The following is a 17,920-nucleotide window of genomic DNA, read 5'->3' as shown; positions in this document are numbered from 1 at the left end:
CCTCACTGAAAACCACAGTGAAAGAATTTTGTAATGTTTAGCTATATCACAGATTATAATTGTCTGGTATTATGAAAACAGCATGAGTTCAAGTTCCAAACAAATGATATCTAACTATTTACTTATCTGTATAAAATTTATAATAAATATCCAGATTTATTATGCATAATATATTTATTTATATTTGCATTTAATTATATTATTGTTTTTTTCTCATTTTCTTGTTTCTGTGATGACGGAGAAAAGAAGTCAGTTTTCACAACAGGAAAATAAAAATAAATAATGGTATGTATTGCCATATGTGGATTAAATAAAATAATATATCTAGTACTGAGCCTGGTGCCTAATGTGCTTAATAAATGGTAGTTAGTACAGAAAGTATGAATTTACACCAAGATTTTGCTCAGTGCTCCTTCTGGCCAAAGGTACATATAATTCAAACAAAATTAGGACTGCTAAAATGTGGATTTTTTTTCCTCCTCTCTGTGAAATGAAATAAGAATAAAACTGAGACATAATATTATATTAAAATACTTTTAAACAACTGAGATAATGAAACATGAAAAAATATATTATTTCATTTATATATAGTGGAAAATGCATAATAAAAACTCAAACTTTCTTTTCTTGGGTTATAAAAATGTGAAATAAAAATATTTCTTTGGATGCTCATATCTTATTATGTCTCCTAAACTCCACTTGCTGACTGACATGGCAACTAAATGGTATTTGGGAACTAATTTCTGAATAGGAATAGTATCACGAATTCCTAAACTGGAATGTTTCTCCTTTATATCTTCAGAATACACAAACTTCAAGCTAAATTAATTTAGCATATGCCACATATATTCACATATATCAAAAGAAAGTTCCTGTTTTATAAATTTGTTTGACCTATCTACATTGAATTTAAATAATACAGATAAATATGGTACTTTACATTATAATATATATTAATCCCACAGCAAAATATATGAGGGAGTATATTTAGTTATGTATATTTAGCCCATGAGGGTACAAAGTCTGGGATAAAATAGGTATATTGTTTATTGCCATTTAATTAAGCTTTCTTATCTAAATTTTCTGACCATTCTTTTAGAAATAATATAGAAGCAATCCTATAAAATATTCAACATGTTTTGAAGAAAAGCAAAATGAGAATTATAAAAATCATTTAGTCACAAAAGTAAACAAGAGATAAATTATTAGTGAGACCAATGATTGTGTTAGAAAATGTCTTTAAAAATGTAAAACATTTCAATCTTTTCCAATAAGAGAAAAACAGAAAATGGTATGTGGTTACACAAGTATTTTCAAAGTATGGACAGTCTGTGTGGACATGTTATATACAAGTGAACTTCTCAACTTCCCCATGGGTGTTTGCCAACTTCTCAACTTCCCCATGGGTGTTTGCCATACTGTCCAGAATGTGTGTTATAAAATAATGGAAGAATTTTGTATCTACCTATGGAAGGAAGTGAGTTATTGGATTATTCAAATACTCTTCCTTCCCAAAACAATTTTAGCATGTCTTTTCATAAATGAACATTTAACAGTTTGGTTTCTTCTTGAGTATATAAGCCACAGGCAAAACATGGCCTTTTGACAACACAAAACTCTAGGGGATGCAATTAAAACATCTAGATTGTATACATTCTCATGCAGAGTGTAAATAACCAAGGATTTTTTTTTTTTTTTCCTTAAGAGAGGTGGTTATTTAGAAAGTGATTAAGGCGCATTCTTTGTCTAAGAAACTTTAAAAGCTCTGTCCAGAGTACTGAAAATGTTTCTGCCAGAGAAGGCTGCATATTTGATGAAGTGTACATTACTAACCTGATGAGTTCAGGAAGCAGTATTTAAAATGCCTAAACCAATGGCCCTTTAAAATGTATACCAACATCTGTAACATAGACAAAAATGATCCTTAAATGTGTAATTACACAGAAATAACATAGAAATTAAAGGAGAAAGTTGCCTGCACTTAATGAAGAAAATAACACAAGGCACACCTAACAGGAAGTATACCTGAACACTTCAAAATTCCCAATAAAATATCAGATAACTCAGAACTTCTGCAGAAAACATTTTTATACCTCACTAGAGAAAAAGGGATGCATTTAGACCAAAGCAATGCTCGCTAGGCTGTTATAATCCCACAGCAGCCCATTGTAGGGATATAGATCATCTCTATGTCAGTCCTGAGGAACTCCAAACCATAAAATCCAATGCAGAGAATATAGAAATAGGCAGAAATGAAAAGCTGCATTCCACTGGCCTGTGTCAATTTCTTTTCAAAAAGTAAAGTGACAGCAAATCTGCCTGGCTACTCAAGCTTACAGATCAGCTGAGGTGGTACCAAGATTGTGTCTAAATAAGTCCAACACTGGTTATACTCTTCTCAAATTCCCCTCCACCGGTAGCCACTCAGGATAGAAACCTGAACAACTGGAACTCCAGCAGCAGGTGGAAGAACCCTCCAGGGGAACCTATCACTTTCTTCTGAGAGGTCCCAAGAATAGGTTAGGCTCAGGCCAACCAGCTAGCCTTTGCACTCCTGGGCCTGCCCTGGGTTCTCTTTACAGGTCGCTGCAGTCTAGGCTCTCTTCACCACATGCCGCTTATGATGCTGAGGAATTAGTAAGCTTTGTGTCTAAAGGGAAGAGAAAGATGCATCCGTGGGAGTAGAAAGAGCGGGAGGGTTCAGAATGGTGTTCAGAGCAAGGCACTCTAGCCAGAGTGAAAGAGATGTGCTTTCAGCACCACCCGCTGTCCCCCTCTTTCTGCAGCAAGCACCACAGAGCGGCTGTGACCGGATTTATAAAGAAAGGATTCTCCTTCCTTTCCCTCTCTACCTTTGCTTTTCTCGATTTCTAGCCCTTAAGTGGTTGGGGGAGTCCATCTGCATTTTGAAACCATGCGCCCCTTTCCTTGAGAGCTGGGATTCCAATCCGAAGGCATGCAGAATCCCTGTCTCAATGTTTGCAGCTCTTCCCTCCTTAATCCCATTGCTTGTTCCCTTTCCACCAACAGGTTTACCCAGACTGTCCGCAAATGGAGCAGACATGAACCTTATGGGCTCTGGCGTTCCCACTCCATCCATGTCCCCCTCCCCCAAAACAAACTGTGAGCTATTTAGCAAGCTAATAGCTCCTAAATCCTTCTCAGGCCAGGGGACACTTGGGCACACAGACACTTAGCAAGCTTACCCCCTGTCGGCCAGGCAGTGGACAGTGAGACGCGATATATGTAGCCCCATGTAAAGTTGGGCGGTGGGGGTCAGCGGGGTAGAGCCGGCCTTTCCAGTGCTGGGCTCCCCCCCACCCCACCCCAAGATGATCTCAAGCTCATCCCTTGTGCTCAGTGCGCGCAGAACAGCCAAGCTGAGGGCGTTGTGTGCAGCAATCTTCCCGCTACCAAGAAAGGGGGGGAAGGGGAGAGAGCGGAGGAGGGAGGGGTGGTAGTTTGTATTTATAGAGAACAGAGTTCTCTGCGCAACTTTTTGGTGCCACCAAGTGGCACAGTGAGTTCCTTTAGGAACACAGCCTCCTGGGCGAATCTGGATGGGTAGACTAGCTCTGCAGCCAGATGCTCACATAGGGGAGAGCTGAAGGCAACCCCCCTCCCCACCAGGAGTTGAATTTTCACATGTCCCCCTTTTCAGAAACTGGCATGCAAATTCCTAAGTTCTAAGAATAAGCCCTTATTGAAGGAATAAAGATACTTGTACCCTCTTCAGTCAAGTGCCAGAAGTGTCAAGGACACTGTAGGTGCCAGATATGTCCAAGGAGTATAGAAACCCATGTCCTAGGAGGAATTTCCATGGCCCTCTTCCTCCTTAAACCCTCTTCCAAGAACAAAATACACTAACATCCCACTTTGAACCCTTCTTCTTGCCACCCCAAATACCTAACCTTTAAACGGGGATGTCATTTTCCTTGTGTCAGAATTAAAAATTTTAGATAATTTCCTAAATACTCAAATACAAAATTTCTCACAGCTTGTCATCAAAGTGTCTTCTTCAACTGCCACATTTAAAAAGCATGTGACTAGGCTCTGTGGATCTGAATCTCCTCAAACAAATCTCAAAACTTCAGGTTCCTTTCGCAGCAAGCTAAGTGTCTGATTGTCCTCATTCGTTTCCACAGATCTCTGGACATGCAACAATACAGCCAGTATCTTGCAAATGCCTTTACTAATTTGAGGAATAACACCTTGAGGCTTTCCTTTATCCATGTTTTCTGGATAGTCTCCCTGTTTTGTTTGCAGGTCTTCAAACCCATACAATCAAAGCCATTATTACATGAGACCTCAGTGTCCAGAAATGTGGAATAACCTCTACATTTTGTAAATGGAGAAACTGACTATACGAAGGTTAAAAGATTTGCTCAAGGTCATACATTTCCCTAGAGAACATCCCTGGGACTGCTGGGGGACTGGGGTCTGAACGAACACCATGATGCCAAACCTTACTGGCAGGCTTTTTCTCCTTCTACCATCCCAGCAGCCCATTCAGTCATATTCAGCTTCCTTCTCTTGCCTCTTTCTTTCATGTCCCTCTCTGTCATTATCCTTTACTAAAGTTCTATAAGGGAACTGAGAGTAAAGATGTCTCCCTAACCCCATAGAGGTGACATGAACTTGAGTTTAGAGGTCCAGAGTTGCAGGTGTATCCCTTAAAATGGCCCATAGTTCTAGAAAACCTCTCCCTCCTGCTATTGTAGTCATGGAAGTGTCATTTTAGAAATGTAACACTGGTATTCACATCCAACCATGTCCCTCCTTTGCTGCCTCTTTTTGGGGTGAAGCATCAGCAAGTGCTTCCATTAGCCTTCAAACATCTAATGGCTTCAAAGAGAGAGAAGCCCCCTCCCTTGGTAAATGCATGCCTTCTGTGCACATGTATCGGCATGAGAGAAAGAGAGAGAGAGAGAGAGAGAGAGAGAGAGAGAGAGAGGGGAGAAAATGTGCAAACGCCTCCTTTGGCTCAGTTCCCCCCTTCTCTGATTTTTTTTAGTTCATTTTCTATGGAAACGAGCCCACTTAAATCTCTCTTATGCAAATAAAAACAAAATTATTTTCATAAACCTCCCATTGGAGGGACACCGCGGTAGCCTGGGCTCCTGAGTCAAAATTCATTTCTGGTTCACAGGGCACATGTCCTTGTAGGGTGACTTTACTAAACTTACAGGACCTCACAGCGTCCCTAGCTCCGCCAGTCCTCCACCTGCCCACCACCTGCCCTTCTGGGTCTCTTTAGCCCAAGCTCCCGCCCCTTTCCTGATTGCTCTCCATCTCTGCACTGGGGGAGGGGCTCCGGCGGCATCCTACATCCCTGGTAACTCTACAGCTGAGAGAAAGAAAAATCGCGCTGTGCTTACCAGGTGCGCTCCCGGAGCCTTGCGCCCCCGGCCAACAGCTCCTTGCAAGCTTCCTGCGCTTTCGTAGCGGCCTTGGCTGCTGCTGGAGCGCTAGTGGCAGCGATGGAGGCAGTGGTGGCAGCCGGCAGAAGGGATGCGGGACCCGCGGTGGTGGCGCTCGCTCTCTCGCGCCAGCGCCGGGAGCACGTGCCGCGCTCGGGCAGACGCAGCTGGAAGCGCAGCGCAGGGCTGGCTCCTACTCCTGCAGCGCGCCGCGGGGGGCGGCAGACTCGCCTGGGCTCAATTTAGTGGGTGAACTAGGATCCTTTTCTTGGTCTCAGGGTTCAGGCAAAGGTAGCTTTGGGTTCCTTTTCTAGGTCTTCAGATTCGCTCCGGAGCTGTGGAAGGAGGAGAGCTGTTCAGGGAGGCGTGGGTGGTGTGTCACTCAGAGGGAAGCTGGGGGAGCAGGTAGATAATAAGCTTCTTTTTGAAGATGCCACTTAAAACTCCTGACAATGATTGGGAGAAGGGGCGTCATTGCTGGAGGGCAGACATAGGAAGTCAGGGAACCCTAAGATGATTCAGAGGAGTCAGTGGTGAGAAAGAACGGTCTCTTTAATGATATTACTTAATAATGACATTTTGCATTTGTCTGCAGTTCTTAAAAACGATTCTGTACATCCATTAAAATTTCTTCCTCCGTAGCAGATAAATGCCTTTTACTTCCTCAAATGACTTTGCTTTCCTTCCCCTGCCATCCCCATAACTGTCCAGTATTGTCAAAAATGCTGAAGTTATCTTTAGGTTATAAAAAAAAAAAAAAAAAAAAAAAAAAAAAAAAAAAAAATTTAAAAAAAGACTTTATTTCTATCTCTATTAAAAAATTGTTATAAATTACTTTCCTGCAAATATTGCAGTAACGTTATTATTTCCCTAGGTGACTTTTGGGAACCAGATCTTTGCAGCAGCTGGATTAAAGATTAAAAGATAACACCAAAGTCAAGGGTACTGGTTCTCATACATACATTACTAACACCTGGTGTTAAATTTTCCACTAGATCCTTGACAATAAGGAAAGTCATTCTTTGAGATCTTCAGGTATTCAAAAGAAAAAAAAAAGTATCTACCACACCTTCTTGAGTTTTATAGTGGTGTGTGTATTTTTGCATTTCCATGTTTACCAATGATGGTGGCATTTATAATTTTTGAGGTTTCTTATCCATGCAAATTTTAATACTTTCTAGGAAGTCCAACAAAGATGCGATTGATCTTCCTGAATATCAAAAATGAGGAGAATGACATAGATGAGAAAATACAAAAATGACAGTTCTGAAGAAAATAGAGGATAACTTATGACTAGGTGATTCTGGTGAAGAAATGAAGCCTAATGAACAAAAAAATGATTTTACAACCCAATTGTCTGAGGCATTGGCAATGAGGATAAGGTCATAGATTTGGTCTTTGCATAGAACACTTTCTGATTTTGAGTGAACATAGGGCATTACAAGTTCCCCATTCTTCTTCTTCTCTTGGTGCTGAATCTAAGCATACAAACTCCTTGCTGTACCTAGGCAAGGAGTTCTCCTGTTAACCACAGTCACTGAAATTCCAGATTCTTAAAATCTTTCCATCCCTACTGTCTCCCAGAGTTATACAAAGTATTGCTTGAAATAAGTCATTCCCAAGCATATTAGAAATAATAAAATAAAAGACAGCAGAAATGTACTGCATGGTTTACCAAGATATATTCACATGTTCTAAAAGCTAAAATGAAAAGGGCATTCCCCATGTTGAACATTGTGATATTTTCAGATGAGGAGGAAAATATAATTATATAATTTTAAGTTTTTCTGACATTTTAAAATATAGCTTTGTCTCATAATTATAAAGTGGTGAATTATTAAAAATTAAAATTAAAAAGAGTATAGGAACAATGTCTTCACTCCCCAAAATAAGTTGTGATTGTAATATCTCAATGGTAATACTTTTGCTTTAGGATGAGTTATTAATAAAATAAAAATGTAATTCTAATGTAGAACAGTAAAAACATGAAAAAAATAATTTTACTTATAATTGATCAGACTTAAAACTTGGAAGCTTCATTGACTCCTTTCTTTCTTTCACATATGACAATTGGTCAGGACATCCTATTAGCTCTTTGACAATTATTCTAGAATCCTAGTACTTCTAACTACCTTCACAGATGCAATGTTGAATCAAACTACCATCATCTTTTACCTGACTTACAGCAAAACTTCTAAACTACTACAATGGTCTTTCAAAGATGTTATTTAAATCAAAACCTTCCAGTAATTTTTCTTTTCACTCAGAATACAATCCCAAGTACATATCATTGTCCTAAGTAATCTGTGTCTATTCCATTTATGACCTTTTTTGACTACTCTTTGTAGTATTCTTTCCTTTTGATTTTTCTATTGTAACCACTAGGCTGACTTTGCATTTTTCAAAGGTACCTGACATCTTCTTATCTACTGTCCTTTGCACTAGGTGTTTCTTTTAAATGAAAGGCTCTGTTTCAAAGTAATCAGCAGGCTAATTATTTCCTTTTCTTCAAATCTTTGCAAAAATTTTAATTCTTAGATGAGGACTTACCAGCCTACCCTGTTTAATCCAGTAAACTATTCTCCCTTACATTCCCAGTGCTCCTGATACTCTTTGTCCAATGCCATTTTCCTCTTATAGTTCTCAAAGCAGTTCAAAATACTGTATCCTTATTCACTTGGTATATTTGTTGTTTATTGCCTGTCCCCTCCTCTTATTAGAATACAGTCTTCTCAAGGAAAGGAATCTTTGTTTCACTGATAAATTCAAACCAGAAAAATTATGGCACATAGAAGCTACTCAATAAAAATTTGAATAAAAATTTAAGTGAGTGCTTATGAAAATAGAAGTAACCAATTACATACTGCTTTTTATTGTCCAACTTGGCAATGCTGATGATATTACTATTTACACGAAGTCTGAAAAACTGTAAGTGACAGTACTTTTTTCTAGTCTGGACGCATTTACTCCTGCTTCTTGAACTGTGCATTTTGGAAATAGCTAATTCATCGTCTGGACTCCAAAAGGGCTACTGCAATGCTGAATGTTTTACAACTATATGTTTATTTGAATCCATTCAATGAGAGGTAAGTGGCTTTTAAAATTTTCTGAGATTTTTTTTCCATTAACTTAAAAAGTAAATAACTTCAACAAGAATTTCACAAAGTATAAACCTCATCATACTATCTTATATGAAACTTCAATATAAAATCCAGGCATCACATGGAAATTTTACTAGAAGAAGTCGTTACTTACAAGTCTAGGTTAACTTATGTCTCTATACTCCAAGCAGAACAAAACTAGTATATGGCCCTGTAAATTTTTAATTTTCTCATGATACAGAGTAAAAATACACAATAATCCCATGCTCAGGGAGTACAACTACTTGGGTAAGTGTTTTCCAGGATAGAACTCAACCTAAGCAGGCTTATATGGCACACATATAGCAGAGATTGTCTTCATTACTCTTTGACCCTCAGCCATGCTTACCACTCATCTTAAGAGGCAAAGCATTTGTCTGATAGCCCACATGAATAACTATATCCAGTCATTCTCTGAGACTACCAAAGGGTATAGCAGAATACCTACTGGATTTTAGGATTAATAAACTGCCATTAGAAACTGACTCTGATTCTTATTTGCCAAGGGAACTTGGATAAACTCATGAACATTGAATCCTCATTTCCTTATCTGGAAATGAGAAAATGATAAAGATAATTTTAAATATATCTTATTCTCTTGATTATATGTAAAATGAGTTTGTGAACTCAGAGTGTTATAGAAGTCTTAACAAATCATAATAATGTTTTTCTCATATTCCCTCACAATCTGGCTCTTTTGTTCCAAAATAATACTAGGTGTAGGCAAGAATTTGGATAATGGTGTGAAATTATTAGGATCATAAATAACACAAGAAAATTCTTTTATGAATTCTCTTTTTATATTGACTAGAAACTTCTTGTTTTTGCTTCTTTTTAAAACATAGATAATGGCACCTCTCTAGTGAGGTTGCCACTGGGATAAGCAATAATGGTTGTGAAGAAATTGTACACTACCTGAAATGTGGCAGGTATGTGGCGTTTGGTGACTAAAATGATGAAAAATTACATTAGGATAGACAAGGCACTAGGCATGAGGTCTTCTGTTGTAGACACTGGGATTTTGAGAACCACCTTTTAGTCTAGTAGAGCTTATCTCTTTGTAAATGTACTTAAGTTGTTACATGGTCAGGTCTTGTGTCAATTCTTAGTCAATATTTTTGGCAAAAGTAGTGATATTTTCATTTAATATGAAAAATAGATTAAATATAATGACAGAAGCATTTTATTTTACATTTGAATGACTGAGATTATACAGAGGATTTTATCTTTCTAATAAGTCTCAGAACCATTGTTTAATAAAATCCCTGGGAATTCTGCATTAAGTACATAAGAGACAATTATGCACTGAATGGTTTAGATAGAGCTGTTGCAGCATTCCATATTACGTTCAGTCCTCAGGAGTATTAACTACCTGAAATAGAACATTATATCCAACTTTTTGTAAATACATTTTTCAGGAATTTTTATTATTTTTCAATGTTATTTTTTCTTAGAAACAATTTATTGAGTTAAAGTCAATGATTATTCAAAGTTAAATATATTAAGAAGTGAAAGCCAGACTTTTGAAAATTGTAAAGGAATATCATCTGTTATGTTACTAAATATTTGTTTATAATCTTTTGAAGATTTAGTAGGGATTTGAACGAGGCTAATCACATGGATCTATCAAAAACATTGACTAGTAGAATAAAAGCCATGTGCCACAGTGGAAGTAGCAAAGCATGCAACTTTGTCTCTCAGCTTCTTTCTCTCTAAAATGGAGGAATCACATGTTTCATAGTTAATGGTAAAAATTAAGTGAGTTATATTTGCAAAGCACATAGCATGGTAAGTTGTAAGCATTGAACACGTTATTAATTATAATTACTATGGAGGAGAAAGTCTTCAGCATATCAATAAAAGCATTATCTCTGAGGCCAGTCTACATGTGTTTGCTTACTAGCTGTATATGGACACATTTGTTAATCTTTCTGTGCCTTAATTTCTTTAAATTATTAAAGAGAGATAAATGACAACTACTTCATAAAGTCATTTTTAGCAATCTTATGATGTCATTACAACAATGTATTGCCAATAATAATCAAGCAATGTTAGTTATTGTTAGCATATAATAATTTAATAATAAATTTAGAACCATTAATCATTCAACATAAATGCTTCCTGTATTCAAACTGAACCTGACAATCCAAGGAACTATGAAATATTTGACTTTCTAAATGTTATATATGAATTCATATCTTCAGGATACTCAGAAAAAGTTGAAGATCTCACCAATCTCATGTTGGTATCTGTTGCTGCTGTGCTCATTGAACCGAGTTTTAACCCTATTACCTGGGTGAGATACCTGGATTCCTTGATTGTCTGGTTCTACCTTTTTTTCCTAATCTTTTCATAACTAGCTTACCTTTTCCTAACACAGTATGTATGTATCTCATGACTCTTAGCTTTGTCTTTTTGAAAGGCACCTATCATTACATATGTCTTTTCATAAAGAATATGTATTTATATTTTAAGATTAAGACCCCTTTAAGAGATTTTAATCACCATGATTTTAATCACCATTTCTTTCTATTTCTATAGAATATTGCTAAAAGCCCTAGCATAAGATGTACAATCTTAAATAAAATCACACATTTAGGTTCCTGCCATCCCTGATACAATACATATGTATCTGTGTATGTGTATACATTTTATCAAATTTATGATGCTTATCCTTCTTGAGTAGGTATGATATTTTATGCATTCTCCATATCTATTATTGTGCCTAGCAAGTGATGGTTACCAAGCACATAGTCAATGAATAAATTAATGAATGCTTTATAGCAATCAATCAAAATTCTCATAAACTGGATTCTAAAGGAGCCTAAAGTAGTTCATATAGATAGACTTTTTAGTTTCATAATTATGAATGCTGAGTAGTTAGAATCATTCAGGGAAGCATTGAATGCCAAAGTTATTTGATATCAGGCAGATTAATTTTTTCTTCGACACACAAATGAATTTCTAGTCTTTTTACCCCCTTTGTGTTTAAGTTAAAATGACATGAAAGATATACTAAATGTGAATATAGGTGCAATTTTATTAAACAATGCACAATTTGACAACAGGAGAATAAAGAACCTCCTAAAAGATTTTGCCCTATTAGCCCCCTCTGAATGTTTCACTTTAAAAAGTGAACACCCATATTTTACATCTGTAAATATATAAAAGCATTCATTTCTCAGAAACTCACATATCTTTTGAAGTATTCCCCATATCAATCATGGGAAATAAATTATATCTACAGAGGTGGAATTGTTAGTCCTTATCAAACCGTTTTAAAGTACTACCATATTAGGTATAGATATGGATCAGAGGTAGAACACTTGCTTATGCAAGCACAAGGCACTGGGCTCACTGAATCAGTACTGGGGAGTGAGTGAGGAGAAGAAAGAAAGAAACAGCACCATTCTAAAGTTCAAAACTTATGCTATTTCCAGTTGTCTTATGCTTAATCTTAACCCTAAAAACACTTTTAAACTTCAACTCAAAAATTATGTATAGATTGAATATTGACATGCTTGAATTTTATATTCTAGAATACAATATTTTATCATAAAATCTCATGTAGATTTCACTACATTTTGAAAAAAGCAAAATAAAGTCAAATTAACCAGTAATTACATAAAAATACAGTGAAAATTATAGTGCTCAAAATATTATAAGAATATTAATTTTATATTCGATGAAAAACCAACATGACAAACATTTACTTTTACCATATGTCAATTTCAAAATTAAGTGGCTTTACATTTTTGTATTTTATCTTTACTCCATAAAATAATATGTATATTCTTATGCATCTATATACTTATTAAGCAAATGTTAATTGAGAATTGTTACATGTCAAATCCTATACTGGTACAAGTTTCTAAAATTTAGTTGCATTGATATTGTACACAGAATTTTGCATTTTAATTTTATTATTTGAAATTGTTTTATAAATAATTTGCTGGGTTTGTACGTACCCTAGCTAATGATTATTTTTAACTATATATCTTTCTACCTTATTCATACATAATTACCTAAGAATATCCTCAAGCAAGGGTCAAAATTAAAGATATATGTTATATATAAAAGATATCTTGTACCAATGGAATATTATTCAGCAACAAAAGAGAACCAAATTATGGCATTTTCAGGTAAATAGATGGGAGTTGGAGGAGATAATGCTAAGTAAAGTTAGCCAATCCCCAAAAAACAAATGACTAATGTTTTCTCTGATATCAGGAGTCCGATTCATAGTGTGGTAGGGAGGGGGAGCATGGGAGGAATAGATGAACTCTATACAGGGCAGAGGGGTGGGAGGGGAAGGGAGTAGCCATGGGGTAAGAAATGATGGTGGAATGTGATGGTCATCATTATCCAAAGTACAGGTATGAAAACACGAATTGGTGAATTGTTGTGTACTTTGTACACAACCAGAGATATAAAATATTGTGCTCTACATGTGTAATATGAATTGTAATGCATTATCCTGTCATATATAAATTTTAAAAAATAATAAAATAAAAAATATATCTTGTAAGATATTTATACATACATGTGAACTAGCTATATTATTTAATCAGAATATTTAAATTATCTATTTTCTAATTTTTCTCATCTTAGATATTAACATATTGTATTATTTCCCCCTCATTGTTTAGTAATAGTCTAAGTATAGAAAAGCCGAGCGAATTTTCATTTATTTCCTTTTTTTTCCTCACAAATGCCATAATAGACTTTCACACCCCCAAATTAAGAAAATCGAGATCAACAGGAAAATGGAGAATGATGAGGAAGAGCAATAAAGTTAATTTTAAAAATTGCATGGATGGTAGAAGGAGACCCTTATCATACAAAATACATGTATGAAGATGTGAATTTGGTGTCAACCTATCTTGTATATATAGATATGATAAATTGTGGTACAAAGGTGTATTAAGAATTGTAATGCAAAAAAGAATAATAATAAGAAGAGAGATCATGTAAAAATAAATAAATAAATGAAAAATTATACCCCGTTTGATTCAAATGTATGATATGTCAAGATCATTGTATTATCATGAGCAACTAATAAAAAAAGAAAATAATTAAATAAATAATGAAAAATAAACACAAAAAAATTATAAAAATAAAAAGGGAGAGAGGAAGAGAAAAAAAGAGAGGGAAAGTAAGAATGAGAGTGTGAAGAAAAGAAGAAAGGTAGAAAAAAGAAGGAGAGAAAAGCCACCACAGAATATAGAATGTTGCAAAATCCTCACATCCCACAACTGTGTAATAAAATAAATATCATAATTTATGAAGACTCTGTCCTCAAGTGAGTGTTAAAAATCAATGTCAGCATTCTTAATTTAAGACTCATATTCTCAGCTCAAGACCTCTCTTCTGATCTCTTGATGTTCCATGGACTCATGTCTGGTTTCCATAGTGACTGTTTTCATGAGTCTTTTAAATAATAAGAAAAATTGATTTCTCTCTCATGACTTATTTTCAGAATCTTGGAATTAGAATCTTTACTTCTTTCCTGCAGCATCTCAGGGAAGATTACCTTTAACTTAAGTGACTTTAAATTAGATAGCAATAAATTACCACCCAATAGAATAGTGGGAGTAGGAGAAACACACAAGAGGTATCGAGCAAATGAATATTTAGATACAGATAGATATAGAGATAGGTATCATTAGATAGAACAGAAAAACAGCCTTGTGCTCCTTCCTCTGATGAAATGGACATTAACAGATTCTCTTCTTCCATGGAGTCATGGGATCTGTACACCAATAGAGAATTCATAACAAATCAAATGTATTGGGAGCATAAGATGTGATATATGAGGAATTAGTTAATAACCTTTAGCTGATTCTGATTTTTCTATTCAAATATTCAATTATCCTGCATCAACTATACAACTAAGAAAATTCCTTATAAACATTGGTATTTTCAGTTAGAAACATGGTTCTGTGTAAATTTGAATTCTAAATTTTGTCAGATCCTTAATTATCAGTTCAAAATTTTAATTCGATTAATTTTATTTGATCATTCAATGTCTTAACAATAAATCATCAATTTTGGATGGGAAACAAATAAATAATATTCTGCATGCATATATGCATAAGAGAAACACTAGAAGTTTCCTTACACTACCTCAATATCTCCATCTCACACATGTATCTGTATTCCTGAAGTCTGTATAAGACCTGTTTTGTTGCAGAGTTCCACAAATTTTAATAATTGTGGAATTTTTCCACTATATTTATTATTTTAATGATTTAATGTTATTTCTATGAAGCTTTGTTAATTTTTCAATATGAATACAAATAGGACTTTATAATGCCATTTTTCATCATTATCATGTCACCATTGCTGCTTAGAACATGTATGTCACATTTTTGCAGCATAATAAATCTTTAGAGAATGGATACATGATTCGATTACCCTAAAATTGCCTTTTATTTACTTTGACAAGTATAAATTCATGAGAAACAGAGACTAAAATTAAGACATATAAGTAAAAACAACTGAATAACAACTTATATATCTATATTCAAATACATAAACTATATATAGTTTATAAATATAGATGTAAAATATAAAATATAATACAGACTACTATAGGCTTTGATAATATAATTCTTAAAATTCTCATTTCCAGTTATTATATCTTATTCTTTATTTTTAAATATTACTAAAATATAGAATTATAGACTCTTCAGGCTATAAGATATATTGAAGATGGGGTTTCAAGATAAAATATAGGAAGCTCAGTTAAATTAGACTTTCAATTCAGTTAATTGTTAATGTACATAACAAAGATTTCATGAGACATACTTATAACTTTAAAAAAGTTATTTCTTCTTCTGAAATTCAAATTTAACTGAATATCCTATATTTTTATTTGTTGAATCTGGCAACCCTATATTTAAGCCATCTACTCAAACTTCCCCATTTTCTGCGAAGTTCATAGTGGAGAAAACAATGACAGTATTTTCTGTTGAGTGTTCCAGGATGAAGCATGGCTTCCTATGTGAGGACAAGTTAAAAGTATTTTGCAAGCACCCATAAAAACCAAATTAAGGGGCTGGGATTGAGGCTCAGTGGTAGAATGCTTGTCTAGCATGCATGATGCACTGGGTTCGATCCCCAGCACCACATAATAAACAAACAAACAAATAAACAACAAACAAACTCAATATACAAAATAAAGATATCATGTCCATCTACAACTAAAAGTATATTTTTAAAAATTAAGATTCTGAGATCAAATATTAGAAAATTACAGTACACAGTTACATACTAAAGCTCAAAAATGTATAACCAGAACCAAGAGCAGGATCACAATGTAAGATCATGGCAAAACCCCTTCAGGTATTTTGCAAAAACCTTTGTCTCCTTTAAGCTGCCCCATGGGTCCATAGTTGATGATATAAAAGGGCCTCCAATCTGCAGTACTTACTTATAATAAACATTAAAGAGAGATCTTCACAACGCAACACATAATCTAATACAATATAGACATTAATACATTTTTTAAATGCGTGAAACCATCAGTAGATGAAGCCTCTGGCAGTTTCAAAGAAAGTTTGAAAATATTTTTTTATTTAATCACCTCAAATAATATTGGAGTATCTGAGAACAGAATCTCAATGTTACTTATTTCAGTATTTCTAACAATTACCCCATACATAGCACTGAGCATATAAAAAATATTTTTAGAATAAATGAATGCCTCCTTAATCCCCTAGTTATTCTGCTTGTCCTCTCCACTTTAATTTCACTTTGTCGTTTATTGGCCCACTTTCTTCTTTATCATAACTGGGAGTCTCTCAGCCAACAGGGAAACTTACAGGGACAATGCAAAATGATTAAGTTTTAGAGCTTGTGTCAAGGATAAAATCCAATTGGAATCCCTGAGTATAGAATACAAAAAGACACAGCAAATTTTATGTTGGGTTTTCGAGGATCTGATCATCCAGGGAAAGCAGTCTGCTGGATACTTGACAATGACTCTGAGGTGGCTGGTGACTCTCCATGTCAATTACATAGAGACAGTATCAACATGCATGCTCTACTGTAGCCCTGAAGAAGAGCAAACTTTTTGTGTCCTCCCAGTGTAAATCATTTTGCCATTTAAGCAATTTTTGTTATGAAACAGGTGTGTAGAGGTTCATAAGTTTCAATGCTAGCAAGAAACTGTATTGCATATATTATGTGGCTAATGTGACATAAAGTTGTAACATAAAGGTTGTAAAGAAAGAATATCATGAAGTGAATGAGATCCACCAAATATGAGATTGAATTAAGATCCTAAATCTCCAGAAAGGAAAAAAAAAAAGGTTAAGATGCACTTGCATAGATATTGAAAAGAAAATTAATGACTACTTTTAAAACACACACACACACACACACACACACACACACAAAATTCGTCCAGTGCTTTTATTTATTACCATATATGCTACCTTAATATTTATTTTCAAATAGCACATATAAAATAGGAAATCATGTTTTAAATGTTGGTGTTTTCCGTGCTCATGCTCCTACAACACTTGTAATTAGTTTGCCAATTTAGTGGCTTCAGTGGGTCTAGAATATCAAAACTAATTGGAGTCCATTTCTTCCTACTGATGAAACCAGGGTTGATCTATCTAAAAACATAAGGTATGGTTGCGAAACAGGTAACTACACTGAAGGAACAAACAGATGCATCAGAAAATAAATAAATATGTATCTCCAGAGGGTTGACTCTGGATGCTTTCACTCACTACACCTTTATTGCATTGTAAAATTGTATTTACTTATTTTAAATACCTTATGTATAAAAGAATAATAGACTGATGAGTGAAAGTATCTCTTCTATTTTCTTATGCCCTTTCAGATGCAAATGAAATGTATAGGTGTTTATCTTATATGAATGAAAGCATGATAACCAGTGTTCTGCTCTTAATATTTGCTTTATGATTACAGTGAGGATTTCATTTATTCATTGCTGAATAGTATTTTTTGTATAAATGTACTATAACTTTTAAACAGTGCCTATAAATTAACAAGTTCATTCTTAAATTTTTTGTTTTATCAATAGCATAAACAATACAAATACTTTATTGACACATTACTTTATACTGTGAATGTGTATCTAGAATACCTCAAGAGTATTTTCAGTTGTTATTTTGACAGATATGCCCCAAATTCCTTCTACAGTAGATTGATACTTCACCAGGAATACCTATCTTTTTAAAGACTCATATATTTTTTCTTATTTTTTATTTTTATTGGTTATTTTTAGTTATACATGACAATAGGATTCATTTTGACATAATTTTAAAAGTATGGAATGTAGTTTTTCTAATTCAATCCCAAGTACTTCCACTTCCCCTACTT

Source organism: Callospermophilus lateralis, chromosome 2 (assembly GCF_048772815.1).
Source record: "Callospermophilus lateralis isolate mCalLat2 chromosome 2, mCalLat2.hap1, whole genome shotgun sequence".
In the NCBI taxonomy this organism is placed as follows: domain Eukaryota; kingdom Metazoa; phylum Chordata; class Mammalia; order Rodentia; family Sciuridae; genus Callospermophilus; species Callospermophilus lateralis.
The sequence above is the reverse complement of the archived record's forward strand: the minus strand, read 5'-3'. Positions refer to the sequence as shown.